Source organism: Aotus nancymaae, unplaced genomic scaffold (genome assembly GCF_030222135.1).
Source record: "Aotus nancymaae isolate 86718 unplaced genomic scaffold, 86718_ANA_hifiasm-v0.15.2.pri h1tg000040l, whole genome shotgun sequence".
Taxonomy (NCBI): Eukaryota; Metazoa; Chordata; class Mammalia; order Primates; family Aotidae; genus Aotus; species Aotus nancymaae.
The window spans coordinates 55432784-55446602 of record NW_026988454.1 but is presented as its reverse complement, the minus strand read 5'-3'; the positions used below and the strand labels follow the sequence as shown (position 1 = coordinate 55446602).

General features: G+C 39.2%; 1 long non-coding RNA gene across 1 annotated transcript in view; it reads left to right on the top strand.

The window, feature by feature from the left end:
• LOC105707498 (uncharacterized) overlaps positions 1 to 13819 on the top strand; it is a 95956-nt gene that overhangs the window by 57367 nt on the left and 24770 nt on the right. Inside the window, exon 5 of the long non-coding RNA XR_010336647.1 lies at positions 140 to 193. This is a non-coding gene — a long non-coding RNA (uncharacterized LOC105707498). The remainder of the gene's footprint in view (positions 1 to 139; positions 194 to 13819) is intronic.

The window sequence follows — 13819 nt, the reverse complement described above, 5'->3', positions numbered from 1 at the left end:
AGGTCAACAGGACTCCTGTTAACATTAAACATGCCTCAGGTAGGGGGAAAGAATGCTTCTGAGGAGGTGATAGAAGAAAATCTCCCCAAATTCTTTTTAGACTAATCAATATTCCTTTAAATATTTCTTTTTCATACAGTGTTGAAACTGAGAGATCCTTAGAGATGACCAGAATGAGGCCTTCATGTGAATGGTAAGGAAACTGGTGTTCAAAGAGGTTGAAGGACTTGGTCAAAGAACATAAACTAGTAGCCCTCCAGATACACCGTCTACCCCCTACCCTGCTCTCAGCCCAGGAAACTGATCCCTCAAGGCTGTATCAATAGACACCCTCACTCCTTGGCTTGCCCAAAGGGAGCTCTGGCAAGAGATGAGAAGAAAGAGCAGGATGAGTTTAACTTTTTATTTCCTTGGCTCTCTCCCTGCAATGTTGCCTCAAATTGACTGTATCCCTTCACAGTTCCTCTATGGGGCCCACTAGACAGACTCTCCTGGGTTCCAGTAACTGCTCCCTCCCTCATCCCTTTGGGTCTAGAGATGGTGACTGCTTCACTGTTACTCATCCTGGATTATTGCATGATCCCTTGTGATTCCTCTGTCCTCAGAGAAATGATGTAACTTATCATCCACCCTGGGCACCCTTCAGAATTAAGGCAGTGTTATTAATTATTATACCGAGATAATAGGTAGAAACCACCCTGTCCTGTGCAACTGGGACTGATGGTCACCCTACCCATACCCACTCACATCTTTGTTAATAGTCCCTTTGTGAATAAACTCTTCTTGAATTTGTCTAATTTGGGTGTGCCATTGGTTCCCTGTTAGAACCCTGATGGATGCACAGCTCTAAAATCTACCTCTTATCATTTTCAAACCCATTCTTTTTCTATCATTTGATTTAGAAACTAGTAGTCATTTGTGTAACTACTAGTATAAAATGAAACAATATTGTTATTGAAATGTGGTGTTTTCCAAAGTATGACATGAAACATAATTTTAGGTTATATGCTGATCAATATCTATTATTTTAAGTTACATGTTATTAGTGTGTGTTAGAAAAAAAGTATAATGGTGCACAAGACCCATGATTTCATCTATGGTATATCTTTGCTTAGGACAAAGGCAAAATAGAAATTAGTTTTAAAAAGTAAGTTGATTTGAAAACAAATGTTGAGTCTACAGCAAAGTAGATTGTATTGAGATGGTTGTAAAGTACCCACAGTGTCTGGGAAGCACACTATTAGAGTTGGTTAACCCTGGGATTCTGTGATTAGAGGTCACAGTGGTTCTTCTTTCTGGCATACCAGCCTCCCCTGTGATCTCATTATTAGTCTTTCTTTTTTAAAAAAGTTTTTATTGTAGTAAAATATACATAATATAAAATTTACCATTTTAACTATTTTCAAGTGTACAGTTCAGGAGAATTAGGCACCTTCGCATTGTTGTGCAACCATCACCACTAACCATCTCTAGGACATTTTCATCACCCCAAATGAAAATAACTAAACAGTTACTGCCCATCACCTCCTCCCCTAGGTCTGGGTAATCACCACTCTACTTTGCTTCTCTATCAATTTGACTCCTGTAAGTACCTCATACTGTACCTCATGTAAGTGGAATCATACTGTATTTGTACTTTTGTAATTGGTTTATTTCACCTAGCATAATGTGTTGAAGGTTCATCCATGTTATAGCATGTATCACAATTTTACTCCTTGTTAAAGCTGAATAATATTCCATTGTATGGATATCCCACACTTTGTTTATCCATTCCTCTGTTGATGGACATTTGGCTTGTTTCCGCCTTTTGGCTATTGTGAATAATACTGCTATGAATGTTCAAGTCCCCACATCCAATTCTTTTGATACATATCCAGAAGTGGAATTGCTGGATCCTATAGTAATTCTATGTATAATTTTTTTTGAGGAACTACCATCCTGTTTTCCATAGTAGCTGCACCATTTTACCTTTTATCAGCCTTTACAAGTTGAGACAGGTTACATGGTGGCCTGAAAAGTGTAGCTGGGACTGTGCAAACTCATCACTATGGGAAGGTAATTGAAAATGCAGTCATTGGTAGTGGGTCAGGAGTGTCTCCCCTAACAAGGGGTAGTACATTCCAGGGCAAAAAAGACACTTATATGAGGGTGTATGTGTGTGTGCTCTTACTGTTATCTAGGCTTAAGCAATATTTTGAGATGATTATATCTGCTTGTGATTTACATTCTCATTTCCTTACATATAACATGTTACTTTCACCTTCTTTCAGGAGTTCCTTTGAACTACATGTATTTTTCATATTCTTGTTCTCATTTCATCATTTTCACACACACCCAAATTTCTCAAACCTAATTTTCACTTCCGTTTCTTAAACCAAATGCCTTGCTTGCAAATACTCTGCTCTTTGACCACCAATTTAAACTCCTGAGGGCAGGCAGGGTTTCTGCCTCTTGAGGACTGGGACTGAACTGTCTTGTTCCAGTGCTTAGCACAGCCTGGGCACACATACTATGGATGTGCACAAAGGAATCAGTCTTTGATTTCTTACATGAATCGCTGACACAAGGGAGGACCACAAAATAGGTCTGTTAAATAAAAAAAAAAATAGTGGATTTTTGCTGGCAAGATGGCTGAATAGGAGCAGCTTCGGTCTGCAGCTCCCAGCAAGATCAATGCAGAAGGCAGGTGATCTCATTTCCAACTGAGGTACTCAGTTCATATCATTGATACTGGTTGAAAAGTGGGTGCAGCCCACAGAGGGCAAGCCAAAGCAGGATGGGGTGTCCCCTTACCCGGGAAGTACAAGGGGCCAGGGGATTTCCCTCTCCTAGCCAAGGAAAGCCATGAGGGACTGTGTGAAGAATGGTGCACTCATGCCCAGATACTATGCTTTTCCCATGGTCTTTGCAACCGACAGAACAGGAGCTTCCCTCTGGTGCCTGTGCCACCAAGGCCCTGGGTTTCAAGCACAAAACTGGGCAGCCATTTGGGCAGACACTGAGCTAGCTACAGGAGTTTTTTTTTTTTTTTTTCATGCCCCAGTAGCACCTAGAATGCCAGTGAGACAGAACCATTCACTCCCCTGGAAAGGGGGCTGAAGCCAGGGAGCCAACTGGTCTGGCTTGGCAGGTCCCACTGCCACAGAGCCCAGCAAGCTAAGATTCACTGGCTTGAAATTCTTGCTGTCAGCATAGCAGTCTGAGGTCGACCTGGGATGCTTGAGCTTGGTGGGGTGAGAGGCCTCTGCCATTGCTAAGGCTTGAGTAGGTGGTTTTCCCCTCACAGTGTAAACAAGCCACCCAGAAGATCAAACTGGGTGAAGTCCACTGCAGCTCAGCAAGGCTGCTGTGGGCACACTGCCTCTCTAGATTCCTCCTCTCTGGGAAAGGCATCGCTGAGAAAAAGGCAGCAGCTCCAGACAGGGACTAAAAGATAAAACTCCAATCTCCCTGGGACAGAGTACCTGGAGGAAGGGGTGGCTGTGGGTGTGGCTTCAGCAGATTTAAATGTCCCTGCCTGACAGCTCTGAAGAGAGCAGCAGATCTCCCAGCACAGCATTCAAGCTCTGCTAAGGGACAGACTGCCTCCTCAAGTGGGTCCCTGACCCCTGTGCCTTCTGATTGGTAGATACTTCCCAGCAGGGCCCAATAGACACTTCATACAGGAGAGCTCTGGCTGGCATTTGGCAGGTGCCCCTCTGGGACAACTATCAATATACACAACTATCAAGCATACACAATTATCAATAGCTAAATCGATCAAACAGAAGAAAGAATATCAGAGATTGAAGTTCAACTTAATGAAATAGAGTGAGAAGGCAAGATTAAAAAGTGAAAAGAAATGAACAAAGGCTCCATGGACTATAGGACTATGTGAAAAGATCAAATCTACGTTTGATTGGTGTACCCGAAAGTAACAGAGTGAATGGAACCAAGTTGGAAAACACTCTCCAGGTTATTATCCGGGGAAACTTCCCCAACCTAGCAAGACAGGCCAGCCTTCAAATTCAGGAAATACAGAGAACACTGCAAAGATACTCCTTGAGAAGAGCAACCCCAAGACACATAATCATCAGATTGACCAAGGTTGCAATGAAGGAAAAAATGTTAAGGGCAGCCAGAGAGAAAGGTCTTTCCCAAAAGGGAAGCCCATCAGACTAACAGCAGATCTCTTGGCAGAAACCCTACAAGCCAGAAGAGAGTGGGGGCCAATATTCAACATTCTTAAAGAAAAGAATTTTCAACCCAGAATTTTATATCCAGTCAAACTAAGCTTCATAAGCAAAGAAGGAATAAAATCCTTTATAGACAAGCAAATGCTGAGACATTATGTGAGCACCAGGCCTGCCTTACAGGAGCTCCTGAAGAAAGCACTAAACATGGAAATAAATGACTGGTACCAGCCACTGCAAAAACATACCAAATTGTAAAGAATAACATTATGAAGAAAACATTATGAGGAAACTGCATCAACTAATGGGGAAAATAATCAGCTAGCATCATAATGACAGGATAAAATTCACATATAACAATATTAACATTAAGCATAAATGGGCTAAATGCGCTAATTAAAAGACACAGACTGGCAAATTGGATAGAGTTAAGACCCATCAATGTGCTGTATTCAGGAGACCGATCTCACATGCAAAGACACACATAGGCTCAAAATAAAGGGATGAAGAAAGATTTACCAAGCAATGGAAAGAAAAAAAAAAAGCAGGGGTTGCAATCCTAGTCTCTGATAAAACAGACTTTAAACCAACAAAGATCAAAAGAGACAAAGAAGGGCATTACTTAATGGCAAAGGGATAAATAACACAAGAAGGGCTAACTATCCTAAATATATATGCACCCAATACAGAAGCACCCAGATCCATAAAACAAGTTCTTTGAGACCCACAAAGAGACTTAGACTCCCACACAATAATAGTGGGAGACTTCAACACCCCACTGTCAATATTAGACAGATCAATGAGACAGAAAATTAACAAGGATATCCAGGACTTGAACTCAGCTCTGGACCAAGCAGACCTAGTAGACATCTACAGAACTCTCCACCTCAAATCAACATAATATATGTTCTTCTCAGCACCACATCACACTTATTCTAAAATTGGTCACATAATTGGAAGATAAACACTCCTCAGCAAATAAAAAAGAATGGAAATCATAACAAACAGTCTCTCAGACCACGGTGCAATCAAATTAGAACTCAGGATCAAGAAACTACCTCAAAACTGCACAACTACATGGAAACTGAACAACCTGCTCCTGAATGACTACTGGGTAAATAATGAAATTAAGGCAGAAATAAAGATGTTCTTTGAAACCAATGAGAACAAAGACACAATGAACCAGAATCTCTGGGACACATTTAAAGCAGTGTGTAGAGGGAAATTTATAGCACTAAATGTGCATAAGAGAAAGCAGGAAAGATCTAAAATTGACACCCTAATATCACAATTAAAAGAAATACACAAGCAAGAGCAAACAAATTTAAAAGCTGGCAGAAGACAAGAAATAACTAAGATCAGAGCAGAACTGAAGAAGTTCTGAAATTGAGGCAGTAATTACCAACCAAAAAATGTCCAGGACCAGACAGATTCACAGCTGAATTCCACTAGAGTTTCAAAGAGCAGCTGGTACCATTCCTTTTGAAACTATTCCAAACAATGGAAAAAGAGGGAATCCTCTCTAACTCATTTTATGAGGCCAGCATCATCCTCATACCAAAACCTGGCAGAGACACAACAAAAAAAGGAAATTTTCAGGCCAATATCCCTGATGAACATCGATGTGAAAATCCTCAATAAAATACTGCCAAACTGAATCCAGCAGCACATCAAAAAGCTTATTCACCACAATCAAGTAGGCTTTATCACTGGGATGCAAGTCTGGCTCAACATAGGCAAATCAATAAACATAATCTATCACATAAACAGAACCAATGACAAAAACACATCATTATCTCAATAGATGCAGAAAAGGCCTCCAATAAAATTCAACAGCCCTTCATGCTAAAAACTGTCAATAAACTAGGTATTGACGGAACATTTATCAAAATCATAAGAGCTAGTTATGACAAACTCACAGCCAATATCATAATGAATGGGCAAATACTGGAAGCATTCCCTTTGAAAATCAGCACAAGAAAAGGATGCCCTCTCTCACCACTCCTATTCAACATAGCATTGGAAGTTCTGGCCAGAGCAATCAGGCAAGAGAAAGATACAGGGTATTCAATTAGGAAAAGAGGAAGTCAAATTGTCTCTGTTTGCAGATGACATAATTGTATATTTAGGAAACCCCATTATTTCACCCCAAAATCTTCTTAAGGTGATAAGCAACTTCAGCAAAGTCTCAGTATACAAAATCAATGTGCAAAAATTACAAGCATTCCTATACACCAACAACAGACAAACAGAAAGCAAAATCATGAGTGAACTCCCATACACAATTGCTACAAAGAGAATAAAATAGGAATACAACTTACAAGGGATGTGAAAGATATCTTCAAGGAAAACTACAAATCACTGCTCAAGGAAATAAGAGAAGACACAAACAAGTGGAAAAACAGTCCATGCTCATGGATAGGAAGAATCAATATTGTGAAAATGGCCATACTGCCCAAAGTCATTTATAGATTCAATGCTATCCCATCAAGCTACCATTAACTTTCTTCACAGAATTGGAAAAAAAACTACTTTAAATTTCATATGGAACCAAAAAAGAGCTCACATAGCCAAGAAAATCTTAAGCAAGAAGAACAAAGCTGGAGGCATCATGCCACCTGACTTCAAACTATGCTTCAAACTATACTACATGCTACAGTAACAAAAACAGCATGGTACTGGTACCAAACAGATATGTAGACCAATGGAACAGAACAAGGGCCTCAGAAATAACACCACACAACCATCTGATCAGCCATCTGATCTTTGACAAACCTGACAAAAACAAGCAATGGGGAAAGGATTCCCTAGTTAATAAATGGTGTTGGGAAAACTGGTCAGCTGTATGCAGAAAGCTGAAACTGGATATTTTGTATAAGGTGTAAACTTTATACAAATATTAACTCAAGATAGATCAAAAACTTAAATGTAAGACCTAAAATCATAAAAACCTTAGAAGAAAACCTAGGCAATACTATTCAGGACATGGGCATGGATGAAGACTTCATGACTAAAACACCAAAAGCAATGGCAACAAAGCCAAAATTGACAAATGGGATCTAATTAAACTAAAGAGTTTCTGCACAGCAAAAGAATCTATCATCAGAATGAATGGGCAACCTACAGAAACGATAGAAAATTTTTGCAATCTACCCATCTGTCAAAGGGTTAATATCAAGAATCTATAAGGAACTTAAACAAATTTACAAGGAAAAAGCAAACAACTGCATCAAAAATTGGGCAAAGGATATGAACAGACACTTCTCAAAAGAAGACATTTATGTGGCCAACAAACATATAAAAAGAAGCTCATCATCACTGGTCACTAGAGAAATGCAAATCAGAACCACAATGAGATACCATCTCATGCCAGTTAGAATGGCCATCATTAAAAAGTCAAGAAACAACAGATGCTGGAGAGGATGTGAAGAAATAGGAATGCTCTTACACTGTTGGGGGCAGCATAAATTAGTTCAACCATTATGAAACACAGTGTGGTGATTCCTCAAGGATCTAGAAATAGAAATACCATTTGACCCAGGAATCCCATTACTGGGTATATACCGAGAGGATTATAAATCATTCTACTATAAAGACACATGCACATGTATGTTTATTGCAGCACTGTTCACAATAGCAAAGCCTTGGTACCAACCCAAATGCCCATCAATGATAGACTGGATAAGGAAATGTGGCACATATATACCATAAAAAGGATGAGTTCATGTCCTTTGCAGGGACATGGATGAAGCTGGAAACCATCATTCTCAGTAAACCAACACAGGAACAGAAAACCGAACACCACATGTTCTCACTCATAAGTGGAAGTTGAACAATGAGAACATGTGGACAGAGGGAGGGGAACATCACACACAGAGGCCTGTTGGGGGTGAGGAGCTAAGGAGGGATAGCATTAGGAGAAATACCTAATGTAGATGACGGGTTGATGGGTGCAGCAAACCACCATGGCACGTGTATACTTGTGTAACAAACTTGCACATCCTGCATATGGACCCTAGAACTTAAAAGTATAATTTTAAGAAATAATAGACCACTTAATACCTTCAGCTCAATAAATGGAGAGATGATTAGATGCTACTGATAGCTGTGTAATTTTGAGTAACATACCTGTCTATAGCGTCCTCAACTCTACAGAAATATAACATCCTATCCTGTATTTGGCTCTTACAGATGGTAAGAGAATTTATATGGAATACTTGATATGAATGGAATGCCTTGAGGTTATTGGAAGAGAAAGGATCTATTTTCAGAAAAGACAGAATCTAGTGTTGGAGAAAGGAAATATTGCTTTGGCAAATCATGTATTTTACATTAAAGTGACATCATGTAAGTAAAGGACTCAGTCTGGTTTCTGGCACAAAACAAGCGCTTAGTAAATGCTTGCTATAATTTTTAGTGATTATTTTGCAAAATTCCACTCTCAGGTAATGAATTCAAGAATTTATTTATCATCATTTTATTGAAATGGAGTATGATGGCCTCTTTGGAGTGTTATGTACTCATTGTATTACACTATATTAAGATATAACTACATAAAAATAAATAACTCATGTGCATAAATAGGTGTATGTGTTTGTGTGGGGCTAGGGGATGGGGCTTGCTGTGGAAGATGCAGCAGTACATGTTAAAGAAGACAACAGGTTGAGAAATCACCCATTCAGGAAACTTGATAAGTATTTGCATTCTGAGGTTTTTTTTAAATATAAAAAGAAAATTTCTTGTTATAAAAGCACTATTTGTCCAACACAGAAGAATTTAAAAATACAGATGAATAAAGAAAAAAGGGAAGTACTGTGCCTAAAATCCCATGATAGTGGACAGCTGTTGATTTCACCATTCCCCTGCTCCCTTCCCCGGAGCACTGTGACTGTTCTACTGCATGCGGTCTTGCTGCCACACCAATCACAGTGAACTAGTCTGGGCCAATCCAGACTCTCTCTCCTGGAGATCTGAATCTGAGTGGGTTGAAAGCAGAAGGATACACACACACACACACACTCTCTCTCTCTCTCTCTGTTTCTCTCTCTCTCTCTCTCTCTGTTTCTCTCTCTCTCTTTCTCTCTATTTCTCTCTCTCTCTCACTCTCTCTCTCTCACACACACACACACACACACACTAGATTGAGTTGACTTTTACCAATGGCATAGCTTAGCAGAGATCGTCCTCTTATTTCTATTACCTGGATTCTTGATCCATCTGGTTCCTATCTGACCAAAGCTTGGTTGTTCAGCTTGTCTTTCCTTTCTCCAAGTCACTCCAGCTTCTTCCAATAAAGTCTTCCCTTCCCACCAAGTTTGCCAGAATTGGTTTCTGTTGATTCCTAGCTGGTGTTTTCACCTAGAGACAATTACTATTAACACTTTGGTTTAGATAGTTCCACACTTGCTTCCTATAGATTATGAATGTTATTAGCAAAAGCTATTCATACATGATGCTAAATTTCATCTCATGTCAGTAAATAGAATTTCATCTCCATCTTAATGATTGCATGACATTCCATCATATGGGCTGTGTCAAAATAAACCCAACCTCCTGTGGGACACTTAGGCTGCACTCAACTCTTCAGTATTAGAAATAGCTAAACCATTGCACACATTCGTGGTCATTTTAGAACAAATTCCCAGACATGTAATTGTTGAGCTGAAGGGTAGGGACATTTTAGAGGCTTTAGATAAAACCTGTTAAATTAAATCTTTCTGGAGGTCTATTTTCTATCACTGTGTACTCCATTGACTAATACTATAAAGGCAATGACTATAGTCATGCATTGCTTGATGACAGGGTTATGTTCTGAGAAACACATCTGAGAAATGCGCCATTAGGTGATTTCATCATCGTGTGAACATCAGAGGGTGTACTTACACAAACCTACATGGTAGAGCCTAATACACACCTAGGCTATATGGTATAGTCTGTTGTTGCTAGGCTATGAACCTGTATAGCATGTTCCTGTACTAAATATTGTAGGCAATTATGATGCAGTGGTAAGTATTTGTGTATTTAAACATAAAAAGGTATAATAAAAATATGGCATAAAAGACAAAAAATTGTATGCTTTTATAGGATAGCTCCATTGCAATCTTACAGGGCCACCATTGTATATGTGGTTTGTCATTGACTGAAACGTTGTTATGCAGTCTGTTACTGACTGTGTGTCTGTTTTTATCACTGTGCTCTCAGTACAGTGCCTGGCACACAGTAAGCACTCATATGTGTTTGCTGAATAATAAATATTTATCATGTACTTTCTATGTGCCAGAAACTGGCATGTGTTTTCATCAATGATCGCAATGCTTATTTACAAAGAAGTTAAATAACTCACCTAGAGTCCTCATCTAAGTCCATTTGGGTTGTGATAAATTTCCATAGACTGGGTGGCTTTAACAACAAACCTTTATTTCTCACAGTTCTGGAGGCTGGGAAGTCTAAGATGAAGGTGGCAACAGATCCAGTGTCTGGTGAGGGGCCACTTTCTGGCTTGCAGATGGCCAACTTCGTGTTGTTTCCTCACATGGGGGAGGGAGGAATCATCCCTCTTGTGTTTCTTCTTATAGGATACTAATCCCATTCCACCCTCATGACTAATTGCCTCCCAGAGCCCCACTTCCTGATGCCATCAGATTAGGGGTTAAGATTTCAACATATGAATTTGGGGCAGGACACATTTAGTCCATTACAGTCCTCCCACTAAGAAGTGCGAGAGCAGGGATTGGGTGCTGCCAATCCAGCTCCAGAATCCACACTCCTGACCAGGAAGCTCTTCCATAACTGACCGAATGCATGACCCTTTACAGGTCAGTTTACATGAAACTTCCTCAGGGATAGTTTCCCTGGCTCCTTAGCCAGGTTTGATCTTTCTCTTATGTGCTGCTACTTAACACTTGTACTTCTCTTATACAGTCATTTATTTAATGTCTCCCTTCTCCACTGTAGGACCCATGAAAGTGGGAACTGTGTATATCTTGACCACAGCTGCATTTCTAGTATCTAGGCCAAAGTCTGTCTGTGCTCAAGTATTTATTGCAGAGTTAGAGGCATATCAATGCCAACTAAGTCAGCTTATTTTTCTGATGTTCAGATGGCGAGTAACAGCCTTTCGAGAGTGGAGTGCTAATATTAATTTCTATTTGTGGTAACGAACAAAAGACAACCAGAGGGGCCACAAACTCCAGGCATTGAGCAGCAATGTGAGCACCTATCCTCTATCTCTGCTGGGTTTTAAGAAGCAACTTGCCAGGCAATAAGATACGAAAATGTACTATGTATAAGTAACACTAATTTTTGCACATATATGTGAATATATAATACTATCATGCACAAAAAACAATATCAACTATAAAAAGCACAATTGTTTACTAGCGTTCAAAAGCAGAACCACAATTGTAGTGGAAAATTTTGATATACTTCTCAGAAAATCTTTGACAGATCATAATAAGATATCATCTCATACCAGTTAGAATGGCTACCGTGTAAACATCCAGACAGAAATTATCAACTGTTGGCAAGGACATAAAGAAATTAGAGCCCTCGTGCATGATTGCTAGGAATGTGAAATGGTATAGCCTCTATGGAAAACATTGTGGTGGTTCTTCAAAAAATTAAAAATAAAATTATCATATGATCCAGCAATTCTACCTCTGGGTATATATCCAAGAGAATTGAAAGCAGGGACTTGAACAGATATTTGTATACTCATGTTTATAGCAACATTACTCACAGGAGCCAACAGGTGGAAGCAACTCAAATGTGCACCAGATTTAATGGATACATTAAAATGTGATGTGCAGACACAATGGAATATTATTCAGTCTTAGCAAGGAGGGAAATTCTGACATATGCTATGACATGGATCAACCTTGAGGACATTATGCTAAATGAAGGAAACCAGTCACAAAAGGACAATATACTCCATGATTTCACTTATATGAAGTTCAGGCATACCTTGCTTTATTGGGCTTCACTTTGTTGCACAGTACTGCCTTTTTTAAAAAAATGAATTGAAGCTTTGTGGCAACCCTGCATTGAGCAAGTCTGTGGGCGTCATCTTTCCAACAGTATGTGCTTTGTCTTTCTGTGTCATTATTTTTTAGCAATAAATTATTTTTAAATTTAAGTATGTACATTTTTTAGACAGTACTATTGAACACTTACAGTATAGTGTAAACCTAACTTTTATATGCCCTGGGAAAGCAAAAAATTTGTGACTCACTTTATTACATATTTGCTTCATTGTGATGGTCTGAAACTGAACCTACAATATCTCTGAGGTATGCTTGTACCTGGAATAGTCAAATTCCTAGAGATAACAGAATGAATGTTGGTTGCCAGAGACTGAAGAGAGGGGAAGATAGGGATAATAATTTAATAGGGATAGAGTTCTAGTTTTGCAAGATGAAAAGAGTTCTGTGATGGATCCACTTTTGTGAATGTACTTAATGCCACTGAACTGTACACTTAGAAATGGTTAAGATGGTAAATTTTATGTGTGTTTTACCACAATTACAATATTTTAAAAAGATCTTTGACAGATCAAGTTAGATTTTTAAAAAGAGAATTTAGGGAATTTGAATAAAATAATCAATAAACTTGTTAATTAGCCATAATGGAAAACTGTATGAAAAATGGTAGGCCTATACCTTTTTAGTGTCTTAAAAAATTTAAAAAATTTTAAGCATTGCAGTGGAGGAAACAGTACTAAAACAGATGACACCTGGACCTGTGTTATATTTAGAATAAGACAGAGCCTCCCTAGAAGTGATACAAAACACCCTAAAATTACAAAGTCAAAATCCTTAAAAAAATTGATCAGCTGGGCACAGTGGCTCACGTCTGTAATCCCAGCACTTTGGGAGGCCGAGGTGGGCGGATCACAAGGTCAGGAGTTCAAGAACAGCCTAGCCATGATGGTGAAACCCTGTCTCTACTAAAAATACAAAAATTAGCCGGGCTTGGTGGCAGGCGCCTGTAATCCCAGCTACTTGGGAGGCTGAGGCAGGAGAATTGCTTGAACCCAGGAGGTGGAGGTTGCAGTGAGCTGAGATCGCGCCACTGCACTCCAGTCTGGGCGACAGAGCAAGACACTGTCTCAAAAAAAAAAAAAAATTGATTATACAATAGACCACAAACTTTTAATAAATTCCCCTAAATTTGTTCAGGTTGCATTCCTTGACACCATGTAATATCACTAGGAACTAATGACACCTGAAATGATAATTTTTTGTCTTTCAAATTGTCAAAAACAAAACAAAAAGACTATACACTTGGTATTGATGAAGGCATTTTCAATACCCCTCTGGTCATCTCCCAGGATGAGGCCAAGCTTCTGGGCTGGTAGAGCACCTCTATGTGTCTAACCTAAGTTCAGATGGCACATATATATATATATTTTTTGGTGTGTGGCCAGTGGCTGATACTCAGATAATAACTGGTAAGGTGAGAATAATAAAGAGTAGATAGGCAGAAGGAGGTGGGAGAAAGGAGTAAATCACTGAAGAAGAATTTTGAAGACAAGAAAAAAAACAATTTAGAGCAATGAGAGAACACTTCTCAGGCAACAGGGACGGCTTACATAAGGAATGGATTAGCGGCAAGAACTGAAATGAAGCAGAGAAAGTCATTCTTAAAGG